Below are 17,775 nucleotides of genomic sequence, written 5' to 3'. Positions count from 1 at the left end.
AAATGAATGAAATGGGAAAGGTCCAAAGGGACTGACTGAGAAGGATGTCAAAACCTTATATCACTTGGGGGAGATATCTAGACCCTAAGACTATCCCTCTGTGGGAATGCGGCACGCCTCCTTATTAGATGGGGTGAACCCTGGCATTGTACATTTAATGGAACCTAGTAAGTGCCAGAGACCGGGTATTCTAAGATAGATTGCAAATTACCTCAGAGAATTAACATTATGCAATCATATATATATATCTTTTGTTCTATTAAAAAAGCTTCCCAAGAACACAAGTTTAATATATCGAGAATGAAGAGAGATCATAGGCTTAAGCAAACAAATTAAGGATGAAAATAACATCATTAGACAACTAACAAATAAATTAGAAACAGCAAGAACCACAACACACATAATTGATAATTACAATGAGGAAAAGTTTAAGGTAAGCAAAGGGAAGGCTCATGAAAAAATACAGAGATTAAAGCAACAGACAAAAGCTAATAGAAATGGAAAACAGATAAGAATGATCCTACGTATGCCTACTGGGCATCCATAAATTTAAAAACTCAGCAAATTGTAAAGAAAAAGCATTCAAAGTCATGAAGAGAATTTCCCTTGAATTGATCATGCTTTTGGCTTATATGTAAAAGTTCATCACTGAATCCAAAGTCACTAGATTTTCTCCTGTGTTATATTCTAGAAGTGTTATAGTTCTTCATTTTATATATAGGCCTATAGCCCATTTTGAGTTATTTTTGTTAAAAGTGTAGGATCTGTGTTTAGATTATTTTGTTGTTGCATATGGCTGTCCAATAGTTCTAGCACCATTTGTTGAAAAGACTATTCTTTCTCCATTGAATTGTCTATTTTCCGTTATCAAAGATCATTTAACTATATTTGTGTGGTTCTATTTTTGGTTCTCTATTCTGTTCCATTGATCTATGTATCTATTGCTAACACCACACTCTTGATCACTGTAGCTTTATAGTAAGGAAGTCAGATAATGTCAGCTCTCCAACTTTGTTCTTCTTCTTCAGTATTATGTTGGCTATTAATTCTTTTTTTGTCTTTCCAGAATAGTTTTGTTGATATCCACAAAATACTTTCTGGGATTTTGATTGGGATTTTATTGAATCTATAGGTTACACTGAGAGGACTTGATATCTTAACAATATTTAGTCTGCCTATCCCTGAACTTGGAATAACACTCCATTCATTTACATCATCTTAGATTTCTTTCATCAGAATTCTATAGTTTTCCTCATATAGATCCCATAAAGTGCCACTTCAGGACATCATATCAAGGATATGTAATAATGATGACTCTTCTTTCATTTGTGATATCAGTAATTTGTGTTTTTTCTTCTTATCCTCATTGCTGTAAAGGTAAGATTATTTTCTCCCCTCTGGCTTCTTTCAAATTTTTCTCTTTGTGTTTGATTTTCTGCAGTTAAATGATATACCTAGGAGTATATTTTTTAGTACTCACCATGCTTGGTGTTTTCTGAGCTTCCTGGATCTGTCTGTTGTTAATTTTGGAAAATTTTTGGCCATTATTAATTCAAATATTTCCTCTGTTACATTCTGTCTTCTACTCTGTTATCCCAATTACCTGTATGATATACTATTTGTAATCATCTCATAGACTTAGGTATTCTAGTCTTTTTTTTTTTTTTCATCTTTTTTTCCTTTGCATTTCAGTTTGGGAAGTTTCTACTGATATATCTTCAAGCTTATCAATTCTTTCATTGGCCATACCCAGTCTCTTGATGAGCCCATCAAAAGAATTCTTCATTCCTGTTACTCTGTTTTTGATTCCTAGCATTTCCTTTTGATTATTATTTAGAATTTTATCTCTGCTTACAGTATCTGCACTTTCATATTATCTACCTTTTCATTAGAACTCAACATATTACTAATAATTAAGTTCTCTATCTGATAATTCCATATTTGTGTCACATCTGGGTTTGGATTTGAGGCTTGCTTTGTTTCTCCAGACTGTGGTTTTTCTTTGCCTTTTAGCATGTTTTGTAATTTTTTTGTTGAAGTCCTAACATAACGTATTAAGTAATAAGAATGGTAAATGTAAAGGTAAGTTGGCCTTTGATGTGAAGTTTTATGTTAATCTGCCTAGGAGTTGGGCTATGTGTGATGTTTGCTGCAGCTGTAGTTGCCAGAGGCTTCAGTTTCCTCTAGTATTTTTGTTGTTGTTCTCTCTGACGTCTTTGGTTTTCCCTAAGAATTCCTTCTTAAATAGGGCTTCTATCTTGCAACTCTATCGGTTGTAAATTACTGCTATTTTACTGGAGCCCTACTGACGTGGTGGTAAGGTGTCAGGGAGGGAAAATATCCAATAATCTTATGTTTATATCTCAGTCTTTTTCTGGGCCTGTGTCCCTGAATCATGACCTTGAGAAGTTTCTTGGCCCTTTTTTCTTCCCTATGTAATATAGGAAGCCTAGACAGGGCTGGAGTTAGCTAATTGACCTTTTATCAGGTAGATGAGGCTCTGGTTTCCCTTGGAGAGTAGGTGTTTCTTATGAAAAAACACTCTAGGTATGTGTCTAAATGTTTCCTTTTCACCATCCCTGCCCAAGACACAAGGGGATTTTTCTTGGATCTTCAACTCTTGAGACCTTGGTGGGATTCCTGGAGGTGAAACTGTGGTGGCCTAAGACTGGGTCCCTAGGAGTTTCTCATTCTCAAGCTAATCCACACTCAGCCTCCAGCAATTCATTTAAACTACCATTTAAGTGCTTCTACCAGTTTATGGCTCTAGCATCTTCTGCCACAGGTAAACTTACCTTAGCTGTGATACTCTTTATTGAGTAGTCTCTGTAGATTTCAAGGTGGCAGTTTACCCTGTGACCTCAATTCTGTGATGAGTCTAAGTCAATGATTTTCTGATTAGTCAGTTATTTTCTTGTTCTAAGAATGGGAGTAATGACTTCCAAGCTTTTTACATGATAAGGCTGAAAACAGATGTCTCTAAACCTAGATTTTTTTAGAAACCAATGCCAATGCTCTTAACTACCATTCTATACTGCTTTCTATCCCCTCTAATGGTCTTTCCATTCTATTGATTAAATTTTTACATCTTCAAAACATACCAATACCTAATATCCCATTCTTATGTCTTCTCTATTCATGTTTTTTCTAATGTATCCAAAATTTTATTTTTCAGGAAGGCTTTTTTTGTGTGTGTGTGTGGTACACGGGTCTCTCACTGTTGTGGCCTCTCCTGTTGCGGACACAGGCTCCAGATGCGCATGCTCAGTGGCCATGGCTCACGGGCCCAGCCGCTCCGCAGCATGTGGGATCTTCCCGGACCGGGGCACGAACCCGTGTCCCCTGCATCGGCAGGCGGACTCTCAACCACTGCGCCACCAGGGAAGCCCTCCAGGAAGGCTTTTAATTATTTTGTCAAAACCCCAGAATTAAATATATTTAAGTGGTACTTGGAACAATATTTAGACCTGTAAATTTAATATATAAGAATTGATATCTTTGTAACAGTCACTCTTACAAGAACATGTGACTCATTATTGATTAACCTTTCCTGATATCTTTCATAAATTTTATAGTTTTTTCTTTGTATGGTTCTTATGGGCTATCATGTTGAATTTATTAATTGTATTACAATCCAAATGCTCAATTTCCTTGTTTAGTTTTCAGATACTTAGGTTGACAATGTTTGAGTGTGTTAAGTTACCCCGTTAAAGTTTTTACATCTTGCAATTTGGATTTTAAATATGTTATGGTGTTTTAAACTACCTTGTAGGTTTTTTTAATAAAACCAACTAGCTCTCTTTAATTTAATCCATGATTCACCTTAACATTTTTTTATGAATTTCTGTTATTTCATAGACACTTTTTCCTCTATTATACAAGAACATGAACAGATAAAAGAACATGTTACAGAATAATTTTCCACTCATTTTGTGAATTACACTTTTTTTGTGAATTTTCAGAATAATACCTCCTTTCTCTAATGATGAATTTTCCTCTTGTTCTTTAAATTTTTTTAATTCATATATTTGTTCACTTAACAAACATGTGATGACATTTTTAAATTATGTTTCAGCCTCTGAAATATGTGCTCCAGTCATGAAGCAGAGAATATTACAGTGAAGACAGGGAATTAAATGAGTGAGTACAATATGATAAATACTGTGATTGAGGTACGCCACAAAGTTGCTGTTAAATCTTGATTATGTGATCTTTCTAAATGTCCACTTCCTTGTGTTGTTAAAATGGGAATAAGAACAACACCTGTCTCTTAGAATTATTGTTAAAAGCAAATGAGGTCAAACATTTGAGATGTCCATCAGGTTGCCTGGCCCAGAGCAGTTGTTTAAATATTGTTAGCTGTTATTTTTGTCATGAGCAGCTCATCGTGAGCCCCTTATCTAAAATTCTACCATCAGTCATTTTCTGCCATGATGCCCTTCTCTTATTTATTTGTTTATTTATTGATTTATTGATCTTTCTTCCCATAAGAATGAAAGTTCAAGCAGGCAGAGGCTCTGTTTTTATTGCAAATGCTTGCTTTTGCCCAGGGTCTGGAAAAACAGTGTTTAATCAATAATGGATAAATAATTAAAATATTTATTTCTCTAATAACTTTACTTTCTCAATTATATGGAAACTACAGAACTGTATTTTTAAAATCTCATCTTTGAACATTTGAGAAAAAAATGCTTTGAGCATTTCAGTGAATTTTCTTCCTGGGTTTTCCTATGCATACACCAATTAGGTCATATTGTTCTTACAGTGCTGTATCCTGCTTTTTCCTCACTTAACTTTCCAACCCATGTGTTTTCCTTATATTTCAAAACTCCTTTTCTCACGGATTCAAAATATTCTAGTATATGCTCACCTACTGAAAGCTTAATTATTGTGTATGAAGTATTATACAATTTTTCCAGCAACCTACAAGTATAAGAATAGCATTTTAGTTATTTATTCAAAAATAATAATTAAATCTCTATTATATGCTAGAGATGTGTAGAAGAACAAGAAAACATTGTCTTTGCCCTCATGGAGCTAACATTCTATGGAGAAGACACAGTTTATAACAATCCCTCAATTTCTTCTACCATAATAATGATAAGTTTTACAAAGGACATATATAAAGTTTTAAGAATCTATAAAATCTAGGGGTGGGGAAGGTGCTATCAGAAAAAAATGAAGGGAAATGACATTCAAAGTGAGAGCTGATTGTTGATTAGAAATTGGGCCAGTGAAAAGAGGAAGGGTAATAAAGGGAGTGGAAGGAAGAGAATATTTGGACCTGAAGGAAAAACAGGAGTGAAGGCCTTGATGTGGAAATGAGCACTGGATGAAGAAAAGCAAACAGTAGAATATGGAGAGCATAGGAGAGTGAGGGTGTTACCTGTGTACCTGGGTCAATTTGATGTATTCTACATACCTACATAACACCCAGAATAGTACCAAGTAGAGGTACTGAGAAATAAGTAACAAAGTATAAACTATAGATCCACAAAACATGGAGCTCACATTCTGAGTTGTTTTTTCTAGTAGTGATCATGTGCACAGACCTATCACCCAGCCCTTTGGTGACCAGAACATGTACGTACAAGCCTGGTCCCCATGATCAAGAGAGCTGCTCATGGTCATAGAACCAATCCCTAGTGTGTTAATCTGTGGGCTTAGCCTTAGGGATCCCAAGCTCTCATCAGCTAAATGAACCTATCTCAGTGAGATAGATGATAGATAGATAGGCAAATAGATAGATAGATAGATTGATAGATAGGATAGAATTGCTCTTTGTTGAGAGTAATTCTTACTCAAAATGGTGTCATCTCTTTGGCTATTTCTTTTTTGTAGGTTTCAAAGAAAACTGATGAATAGCCTCAAAATGTTTCTTAAAGCTTTGAGAAAGATGGAGTGTGAATTTTGTCCTTCATAACACTGCAGTTGTGCTAGTAAATAAAAATTGAATTTTATGGTGCAACTCTAATGAACATTTATCACTTGGAAATTAAGATCAATAGGAAAAATACTGAGAGGAAGGAGTCATGTAACATTTGTATTTGATACTTAAACATTGACAAATTCCTCCAGAAAAAATTGACCTAGAAAGAAACATTAATTAAATTCATCTTTCCATCCATTCCTTGTGGGAATTATCCAGATCAAAGCCACATGGAAAAATAGCAAATTCCAATTATTTTATGAATTACATCCTTTATTAAACAATATAAATCTGTACTAAGTTATAACACCAAGTAGTATATTCCTTTAAATATATGAGTTATCAAGAAGGACTTTCTAAAGAAACTGTTAATATATCCATCAAGCATTTATTAGAAATCTTATATATGGAAATCATTACCTAGGCACTGATAGAAATACAAATATGAATAAGTCACAGTCTTTGCTTTCCAGGAATGTACACCATCTGCTATAGAATTGGTGGTTGTAGAAAAATGGTGACTTTTTGTTTAATAGAATCCAACTTGAACATAATACAAAATAAAAATAATCCATTTTGAGTGTTTATGTGTGGTACTACAACAAGTTCTACTCAGTGTTATCCTGTCATATGATTTAGATAAGGGGCAAACCTATATACCCAAGAATATATGGTTTTTCATGGCTCCATGATACCCTTTCTATCTGACATGAAATCCCTCCAATAGAGTTCCTTAAAAAAAGAAACAGTAAGGACAGGGAATAGAGTTAAGAAACCCAAGTTATAAGTTACTTTTATAAAAAGCATTTGGTTGAAAAGATGACATTTAAGCTGCCTTTCACTCCAAGGTTACTGATGTCACTACAGTTAACAATGCTTAATTTATCCAATTAGTTAGTTCTGCAAGCCCGTCTAGATTATCATTTTTGCCTCAAGACAAGAAGTAGAACTTTAAAGGTGCTATGATGAATGCCTACTAAAGGGTATACCCAGGCTCTGAAAACACTTTTTAAAATTTTCTTACATTCTGACTGGGATACATGAAATGAAACTTTTAACTGACTTTCTTACTCAATTTTTATACCTATACTTATAAAGACAGCATGTAATACCTACACTATGAGATGTTATTATCCCTATTACAAAACTGGTAAAATTGAAATCCAGATATATATGTATTTCTAGTGATAGATGTGCATATACACATTTCTAATGATACATAGCTATATACTATGCATCTCTGTCATTGGGGTACAAATCTTTTACCATGTTATGAAATTTGTTATAAATTCCCAGACATATTTTTGATCAGTTTATATCATGACAGATGGTCTATCCACTGATACATTTAATAATCTGAGGCTTGTATTGGTACAGTAGATTATTTAATTTTATGTTCATTAGTGGTAACTTTCATCACTGGGGTCTCCCCATGGACTTGGAACAGATTGAAACTGAAAAAAAGTAGCACCTCATACCCCAGAAGTCCATATATTAGATAGCCAGGACTCCAGAGATGTGGCTAGGGCAGCAGCATTCTACTTAATGGCTCTCAAAGAAGTTGTCATCATGGACTGTACATTTATTTTGATGTACTCAACTCAAACAGCAGGGAGGCAGCTTAAGAATATCTGCCTTTTGGCAAATTGTATAAAAACCTTTTACCAGAAGGTCTGGAGACAGCAAGAGCAGTAGCAAGCAAGATGGTTACACTTCTGAACTTAATTTGAATTACTACTATTATAGTAAAATAAAATTTACCAAATGAACATTTAATGGTATTGGGGCAAGGGAAAGAAGCAAAGCTTTCATCAGTAAAATCTGGGACAGCTGCAGCCCTCACAAGATTCTCTCCTGTGAATTGTAAGGCTTTTATAACATGTGACCTTGTACTATTTAGAAAAAAAGAGAGTATTCCTCTAAGAGCCAAGATATAAAACATAAAACACAATTGATGTTTCATAGAGTTTGGAGACGGTATAATGAACCTCTGAAGTCAGAAAATGATACCAATTTTGACCTTTACTTTAAGCCCTGGAATAGAATCTGGCGATGGATGAGATGGAAGTTTTCCAAAAAATTAACCTCAGCCTTCCCTTCAATGTAAATATTAGGCATTCGTTCTGGGAATCTGTCTTTGGGTTGCAACTCTTCTCTCCTTATTTACTGTGTGCTAGATGTCTCTGAGGTGGGTCATGATGACACAGTAGAAGAGAAACATAAAAGCACCTATTTAATCAGCATCTACTATTTATTTGCCTTGCACCATGCAAGCAGCATCTGCTTACTGTCACAACACCCCTATGAGCTTGGCATTCCGCTGATTGGGGTGAGGAAACTGAGATAGAGAAGATGTAAGTAATTTGTGGAGCTGGGACATGATCTCTAGTTAGCTGATCCTCAGGCTCATGTTTAATCACTGCACTGTACTAATTCGGAGACAATCTGTCACCTTCAGACTTACTTTTAGTTGTCCTTTGAATAAAAACTAAAATGTCAGAAAACTAGTTTGGTGGCTGCTCTCCATGTTAACTTAAAAAACAGCAGGCTGTACACAGTCCTTCTGTAGGGCATAGTGGAGGGTAAAGAAGAAATATACGGTAGAACTCATAGGATAAGACATTATTGACAATTACAAGAGCTGAATAACAAAAAGAATAACTAACACTTGTGGAGACTTTTCTAAGTGGTGCACACTCTCCTGGGCATGTTAGATGTATTTTTAACTCTTATAAGCACTCAGGAGGTAGGTAATATTATGATCTCTCTTTTTCTGATGAGGCGATCTTAATCTTATAGCACAATAAGAAAGTTTCTAAAGGTAGAATCTAAACTCCTGCCCAACAGACTCTCCCAGAGTCTGGGATCTCCACACTCTATTGCCTTAGAATAATGATTTGACTCGACTTTCTATCCAAAGGAATTGATTCTAGCTTTCCTTAAAAGTAAAGAATACTACCAATATGTAGCTGCTTTGAACCTGTTTGAGGGAAAGCAAATAGCTCAGAAAGGAGACCACTCTTTCATTTCCTTAAAACATCAGAGCAGAGTGTGCCATTACCAGCAGTATGGGGAAAAAAATGTTTAGGAGGACATTTACCACTTCCTGACCACGATATGCCCTGAGGGATTCAATGTACATTCCTCTGCATATGAAATTTTATATAACAGGTTTCCTCATTAATTCTACCACTTTTCCTAATTCCTAGTTTTGGAGACAGATAAGGCTGCATTGTTTTCATTTTAATGGTTTTGATATGGCAATACATTTACATTATTCAAAAATAAAAAATTACAAAATACAGAAATATGTACAGTGAAATGTTTTCCTCCTACCTTTGAGCCCCATTTCTCTCCTGCAGTCCTCAACCTGCATTGCCTGACCCCAGGAAAGCACTGTCTACTATGTATTCTTCCACAGCTTCTTAATACATATGTAAGCAAATATGAATATGTATTATTTCTCTGTTTTTAGACAAAAGTTAGCATTCTGTATACATTGTTCTGCACACTCCTTTTTTTCCGATTAATAATTTACTCGGAGATTTTTCTATATCAGTATATGGTTTCGCTCTCTGTCTGTTAGTGTCACTGCCTAGTGTCCCATTGTTTGAGTGATTATAATTTATCTAATCCCCAGTAAATTCTTGATGGACATTTGGATTGCTTCCAATGTTTTACTGTTACAAATACTGATACACTGAATAACCTTGAATATATTTCATTGAACACATCTGCAGGTATATCTATAGGATTAATTCCCAAACTGAAAATGTGTCAAAAGTTACACATATTTATAATTTTTAATAGATATAACCAAATTGCTATCTGTAGCAGTTGTACTATTTCAGGGCTTCCCAAGCTTTTTCCCATCGTAACAGTCAAAGTGTATAAACTGGAAAAGATTTGAAGCCTTATAAAAGATTGCCTGTGGCCAAAGGGCATAAGCCTACTAGTTCTAACTGACCAGGATCTATCCGGCCGCCATAGGCCCGAGATCAGTATCTCCCAGAACCTGGGCTGGAAAGTTCTGTGGCTACATGTTTGTCAGCAGTGCATGATGCCTTCTTCCACTTAGCTTCACCATATGAAGAGTTATAAACTTTGGAATTTGAGTTAACCCAATAGGTTAAAATAATGGTATATCTGTTTTCCATATGTTTCAGTGTTTTTATAAGCTTTTTGACTGTGAACTGTGCAATCTATTTTTTTCTATTCAACTGTTTGTCTTTTATTATTGATTTTAAGAAGCTATCTGTATATTAAGAAATCTCTGTGCCTATGATATGAATTACAACTACTTTCCCCCAATTTATATTTGTCTCGACTTTATTCATGGTATTTTGTTTTGTTACTTTTGCTTGCAGAAGTTTCTTTTCTGTTTTCTTATGTTGTCTTTTCTTATGTTTGTTTGGATTTTGAGTTGTTGGTTAAAAAAGACTTTCCCCACTTCAGCTTTACAAATGAATTTTTCCACTTTTTCCTACTGTTTTTAAGACTTGACTTCTTCAAAAAAAAATTCGATTTGGAATTGTTCCTGATTTTTGGTGTGAAATACAGATTCAACATTTCGTTTTACCCCAGATGGGTTATACTACAACACTATTGAAAAATCCATCTTTGCCTTCACATTTGCTTTAATTTTTCTTCACGTGGGTTTGTACACTTTTAAAAAGTATTTTTATTTATTTTATTTTATTTTTTTGGCTGCATCGTGTCTTAGTTGCTGCATGTGGGATCTTCACCGAGGCATGAAGGATCTTCCATTGGGGTAAGTGTGCTTCTCTCTAGTTGTGGAGCACAGGCTCCAGGGTGCATGGGCTCTGTAGTTGTGGCATGCGGGCTCCACAGCGCATGGGCTGTGTAGTTTTGCGGCACGTGGGCTCTCTCGTTGAGGCACAAGAGCTCAGTAGTTGTGGTACACGGGCTTAGTTGCCCGACCAGGGATCAAACCCGTGTCCCCTGCATTGGAAGGCGGATTATTTACCACTGGACCACCAGGGAAGTCCCAGGTTTGTACACTTTTTTAAAGTTTATTTCTAGAGATATTGTTTTGCTTGTTTTTGCTGTTTTAAACATTTTTCCCATTATGTGTTCTAACTGCTTGCTTTTTATACATAATAAATTTATTGCTTTCTATTTATTAATGTTTATATCCTATTACTTCCCTGAATTCTTTTACTCTTTGTAGTGTTTTAGTTGATTCTCTTGGATTTTCAAACGTACCATCATGTCATTTCCACATAGTTACAGTTTATAATGTTTATTCTTCTTGTTTTCCTCTGTCTTGTCTAACTGTATTAACTAGTAATGCCAGTACTTTGTGGGAAAATAGAGGTGATGGTCTGCATTCTTGTCTTGATCTTGATTTTAATAGGAATACCTCTAGTCTATCTCCACTGAGCCTGATGCTGACTTCTGGATTGAGATAAATATATGTTCACTGTGTGAAAAAGGTGTCCATCTATCCTTATTTAACTGACTGTTTGAAGAATGGCTCTTGTATTTTGCCAAATGACTTATCATATATGAAAATGATCATAATTTTTCTCTAACATTATAAACTCTATACATTTCCTAATAATGAACCATCCTTGTACTTCTGGAATAAATTCCTCTGTCATAATTATTCTTTTTATATGCTTTTGGATTGCATTTGCTAACATTTTCTTTGGAATGGTTTTATAACTGAGATTTTTTTTATAACTGAGATTAATCTATAATTTTATTTGTGTATAAAACATTTTTGTCAAGTTTTATTATCAATTTTATACCATTTTTTCCCAAAAATAATGTTAAGGAATTCTTTTGTCTACTATTATCTAGAAAAGTTGAAATAGCCTTGGTTTTATTTGCTTTTAAATTCCCCTGTGAACGTGTCTAAACCTGTAGTTTTGCTGGGAATAACCTTTTGATCATTTTATCTTTTGCTTCTATTGAAATAGTTCTGTTTAGATTCTTATTTCTTGATGTCATTTAGTGTAAATCATTATTTTCCTTAAAAAATCTATTTCATCCAAGTTTTTCAATTTAGTCTCTTAAGATTCTTTAATTTCCTTAGTTCCTGTGTGGCTAATTCTCCCTTTACTGTTTAGTTTTGTTTCTTTGTGTGTTTTTATTTGCAGTTTTCTCTTTCCTGATTAAGTTAGCTAATGATTTTCTGTTTTTCTAAACAACCAGATTTTGTCTTTGTAGATTAGATCTACCATTTTTCTAATTCACTAGCATTAGAAAACATAGGCCATAGGGTCTCTGTCATAATTAATCAACTCTGTCATTTTAACACAAAAGCAGCCCTAGGCAATATGTAGATGAATAAGTATGTCTGTGGTCCAATAAAACTTTTTTATGGATACTGAATTTTGAATTTCATACAATTTTCACATGTGAACTATTATTGTTCCTTTTTTTCCAACCATCACATAAGCTGTAAGTACCATTCTTATTTTGTATGCTGTACAAAAATAGGCATTGGCCCATAAGCTGTGATTTGCTGGTCTCTACCTAATATATCTTTAGATACATATTTCTTTACATAGTATCTGTTAGTTCCCTAATATGAATAATAATGACAATTTTCCTGTGTTTTCTTCCTATACCCGTCCTTTCTCCATCTTATTTTCTTTATCAAGATTTTCTTCCTCATTTTACTTTGTATATTAAATAAGCCTATATTTCCGTTATGTGAGTTATGAGCATTGATAATCTTTGACCCTGCGCTATCACAGAGGAGTTAACCCAAAAATGTACCCACCTTCTTTCACCTCTCCAGTTTTTTTGATATGTAATATCTACATTGTCAGATGATGCAATAATAATAATAATTATTATTTTTTGCCACATTCTACCAACATTTGTTCTATCCTCAATTTGGGGAGGGGGCAGTAAATGAACTCAATGCTGACCACCAGTTTTATGGTCGTATATTTCCCACTCACCTCTGAGTTGGCTAAAGATTATCCTCTAGTATTTTCCTTAAAAGGAGCTTAGATTTTATATGTTTAAAACTTAAATCTTGAAGATAATTTTACCTGGTTATAAGATATGGGTCTCTTCCTTTCTTTTACTGAATACCTTTTATACGTTGCTGTACTGACTTCTGACCTTGTTTGTGGCTGTAGTGAAACATGCAGACAGCCTGGTTGTTTTATTTTATCCTTATATATAGTGTAATCTTTTTTCTTGATCACTAAAAATGATCCTTTGGTTTAAATCTTGAAGTTTCAATAACATTATTAGCATTATTAACATTATTAGCATAGTTGTGGTGTTGCTCGATCTGTTTCTTTGATCTGTTAGTATTCCCTAGTATGTTGTCCTCCCAATGTAAAAATTCAAGACATATTAATTTTGGAGATGTTTTCTTGAATTATTTCTTTAAATTATTTTCCATTTTGTTGCTTTTTTTTTTTCAGAGATTCCAATTATATGTACCTTGGATTTTTTATTTTTGCTTGTTTTCTGTATCTCATTTTATCTCTACCCTTTTTCAGTCATTTTGTTATTTCTAATTCATTTTGTTTACTCTTCTCATTTCTATCATCTATTTCCTTTACTATATTTGCCATAGTGTATATCCTGGATAGAACTCCTTGCATTTTCCTCTTTAATCTATGTGCTGATTTTGGTTTTTCTTCACTTTTTCCTGAGTTCTACCAGTTCAACTTTCATCTCCTCCTGTTGTAATTCCCTCTCTTCTCTGAATTCTAGCTAGTGCTCTAAATTTATAAAGGGTACTGCTTAATTTTTTTACTTATTGGTAAATTTTGAGGTCAAATATTTAGTCCCTGTGTCACCATTTTTCTTGTGAGTATTCATTTTGGAGTGAGTTTTGATGCTGTTTTTCACATTAGTTTTCATGTAAGAATTTTGTATGGTTGCTGTGCTGGTTCTTTTCATATTATTTGTCATTGAATGAGTTGGATTTTCTTGGATTAGTATCTCTACAGAGTTGGTGGGAAAGAGAGGAAGCTGCTGCCGGAGTAACCATTGAATTTTTACTACAAAAAGGATCTTAATTTGCTGCCACAAAGATAGAGAGTTCTCTATACAAGTTTGGCTCAACTGTGTGTGAATGTGTTGTACCCCTAATCCCTCTGATTCTCTGAGTCAAACTGTGAAGGGTGGGGTTCTGTCAAAAGCTTGTTGACTGCAGTTCCAGCAGAATTTTTTTTCCAAAAAAGATTATAAATTTTAAATTCAAGGTGAACCCCTTGCCTTCAAGAACTATAATTTTGCTATTATCCTCCGAGCTCTACTTCTGTTGGGCCCCTTCTCACTTTTGATGTTTCATATTTTCACTGCCTCCCAAGAGAATCCTAACAATTTTTTACAATTCCAAAATCCCTTGCTTTTTTTGGATTATACCTGTCTTCCAGGTTTGATAAAAAATTAGAGCTCTAGAGGATTTTTGCTATCGTTCTTCTGTTGCTATTGTATGATGTCCAGGAGCAAAGAGGTACTATGATGACTTTCTCAGCCATGTTTATACAGGGATTCTATAACGTTGTGCTTTGAAAGAGTTAAGCAAGAAAGGGAACCTATGTCTAGCTTCCAACAGATGGAGTATAAACTCTAAAAAGCGAATACAAAACTGTGATGAGACCATGAAAATTTGAAATCTCCAAGAATAATCCTAGAGTAAAAATAAAGAATCAGCATAAATTATAGAAGCTGTAAGAACCACAGGAATTCAGATAAAGATAAAATTGTGTCGACAGGAGCAATGATTGAAGGGGTTATATGGGAACAGATTAGAAGGATTCATTGGAGGCTTGAGCAAAGTTCACTTGTGTTCTTCCCTATAACTCTGGTCTAAGAACTTTGGAAAATTCGTTCTCACTTACCATTCTATGTTACTGGTTGCTTTCCATCTATCTCATGATATCTCAAACGGTGAAGAAAATGGAAAGAGATAGAACTAGTTTAGGGGGAGGAAGAAGGTTTCAGAATAAAAAAATACATTTTTTCTCTCTAAGTCCCCAGAGTCTATGCCAGTTCCCCAGAACCAAGCCAGGCTCTCAGAGGCATTCTGGACCATGGGTTCTTGGCACAGACAAAATTTCCAAAAGACAGCAGTGCCTTTGAGCCATATCCTGGAGCCTGAAACCAAGCCCAAACAGCTTGGACAGTGAGAGAAGTGAAGCCGCTTCAGAACATTTTGTGTCACATATTTGTTTCTGGCATCTTTGCTTTATAATCTTTTTAAAAATTATATTTTCCTCCTGGATATTTTAGTCTGTTTTTATTAGTCATTTCAAGGAGGATCACATAAAGGCTTAGGGAAGGCTGGACCCTCATTCCTCTCCATGGCCTCTGGTGCAGCACTCTGCCTTTGCTCTCTCCACCACTGTTTACTTATAAGCTTGATTTTGGCAGCCAGTAAGTTTATTTTACATTTTACTGAAGTGTGAGGGGAAATACTGATAGAAAAACTAAACAAAATCCCTCATGAAATGGTATCAGCAAATGAGCAAAGTACCTGAAAAAGTCAAACATCCGGGTGCCCAGAACTCAAAGGCTGATTTTTCTTCCCTATAAGGCACCCTCAGAACCTCTTTCTGCACTGGCTGGTGATAAGATCATCTGAAAATTAATCACTAGTGGAGAGAGAGCTGTATTCATTGTCAACCTACCCTGCAAGTATGAGTCCCTGCCTCCCCAAGTTTCTTGTCTGTATCACCATAAGCTTTTCAGAACAGGGTGCACAAACTTCTTTGTTGTTGCCTTAAAGGAATGGGAATGCTAGATCTTCTATCTAATTAAAGTATAATTTTTCCTACTACTGCCTCAGCTACTGGTGATTATTGAAAAATAACAAAATAATTTCTCCCTTATATATAATCATGTATCTCACCATAAACATATATTTTTTTAAAAGGAAAATTACAGTGGCCACATGTATAACTAAAAGTTTTAGAAGTTCGGAAAACATAATTGTACATGGTTTTTCACAGCAATTCTGTACGAGTAGACATTAAGTGGATATGGGGGGTAATATATCTATGTATCTATATCTCCAAACAAACATGTCTCTCATTAAATGTGTGAATGGTTGAATGACATACATCACCATAATCATTTTGGAGTAATATGGCAATTTAAAACAGGAGAAGAGTATAACTTATAAGAGCAAACACATTAGCCTAAAAGGGTTATTCCCAAAGGATGTAAGAAAAGATATTATTTGTTACATGTGTTAAATGGAGAAGGAAGAGCAGGAACTTGGAGAGATTTGTGAAAATAAAAATACAAGCCGAGAGGCACTACATTTAAGGAAACCTAGTTACCCTTGGTAAGATATTTGTACAAAGTAGACACCAGCTCTATTTCCAACTTCCTACATCCCTGAGTAAAACTTGCAATCTTCATGCAAATGCTAATGTGTCATTTTTACAATAAGAATACCATCGATTGTTGATAAAATATGTAATTCGAGAGCTGGGTCTTCCACATTCAGGGGTAGCCCAGATGTTGGCTGAAATGTAGATAGTACTGCTGAAGTTAATTTCCCTGAAACATGCAGCAGTATTGGTTGGAATAGCTAGATAATGGTGAGGTAAAAAACTCACCTAAAATATTAGTGGCTTATAACAACAAAAGATTCTTCCTTGTTTACATTACATGTTTATTACAAATTGACTGTGGGATCCATTTCACACGTCTTCACTCTAGGTGCCAGGCTGGAAGCCCTGTCACTACCTAGAGTATAACAGTTTCCTCTGATGGTAAGGAGACGAGAGTATGCAGAATTTCAAACTCTTAACACTTCTACTCAATTTCCAATGGCCAAAGCAAGGAAAGTAACATACCCAACTTCATGGGGGTGGGAAAATGCAAACTCACAGTGTGACTGAAATGGAAAGAACTGAGTTATCACTGAACAGTCCTAATGACTACCAGAAATGAACACATTTGCTAATATTTCATTGTATTTCTGTTCTATGTTACTGATAGAGAAATGAAAAGGACTTCTCCATAGCTTTTTAAGATTTAATTTGACCTCTCAATAAAAAAAAATTTAAAACCTCATAGGATATATTTTACATGTAGTGGTAATAATAGTATTTTCCTAAAAGAAGATAGGAAAAATATTCCAAAAGGGTTTGGAGTAGTGAGAGAACTTTGCCAAGACCCTTCTTCCCTATCTTCTGTATAGAACAAAAGGCTTGATTCTCAAGGGAGAAGGACAACAAACACTATTGTCTGTTGCAAATAGAGGAAAGGAATGGAAGAGTAACCTCTGCCACTAGAGAAAGAGCAGGAATACATACTGGGCTCAGGACTACAAGATGGGAGAGAAAGGAGCATACGCTTAAGTATAAGTCTAGGCCTAATGTCGACAGAAGCTTAGTCAGGCAATAGAGAAGACCCCAAACCTCTAGGCCAGGCTAATCAGCTCTGGGTAAGAAGTAACCTGTAAGAGACAGACCCTCTTTGAGGCACTGCACAAAAGAAAGATTAAAAGCTGAGGGTTGAGAAGACATTAGGAAAAAGCAAAAACCTTCTGACAGAACGGTCCCTACTCACTAAAAATATATGTAGTGCACAGAGCATAACCATAGCAACAACAAATCTCAAATCCAGCTCAGTTTCTAATTAGATTAACTGTAACTCCCACAGTAAAGTCCCAGCAGAAAAAATGGTGTACCCATTTCTAGGCATAAACACCATATACCTTAGTCTTTATTGTAGTACACAAGATATCTTATCTTTATAAAAATTACAAAGCATTAAAAAAGAAAGGAAAAAATTCCCAAGAAACAAAGCAGTTCTTAAAAGCAAACTCAGATATGGCACAAACGTTGGAACTATCTGGCAAGGAATTTCAAATAACTATGATTAAT

At 34.9% G+C, this 17,775-nt stretch overlaps 1 long non-coding RNA gene across 1 annotated transcript in view; it reads left to right on the top strand.

Moving 5' to 3' along the window:
- Positions 1-15,710, top strand: part of LOC125965693 (uncharacterized) — a 146,569-nt gene extending 130,859 nt beyond the window's left edge. The window contains exons 2-3 of the long non-coding RNA XR_007479925.1: positions 4,076-4,140; positions 9,292-15,710. This is a non-coding gene — a long non-coding RNA (uncharacterized LOC125965693). The remainder of the gene's footprint in view (positions 1-4,075; positions 4,141-9,291) is intronic.
- The last annotated feature ends 2,065 nt before the right edge of the window (positions 15,711-17,775 follow it).

The sequence above is a fragment of the Orcinus orca genome, chromosome 10 (assembly GCF_937001465.1).
Source record: "Orcinus orca chromosome 10, mOrcOrc1.1, whole genome shotgun sequence".
NCBI lineage: Eukaryota > Metazoa > Chordata > Mammalia > Artiodactyla > Delphinidae > Orcinus > Orcinus orca.
The sequence above is the reverse complement of the archived record's forward strand: the minus strand, read 5'-3'. Positions and strand labels throughout refer to the sequence as shown.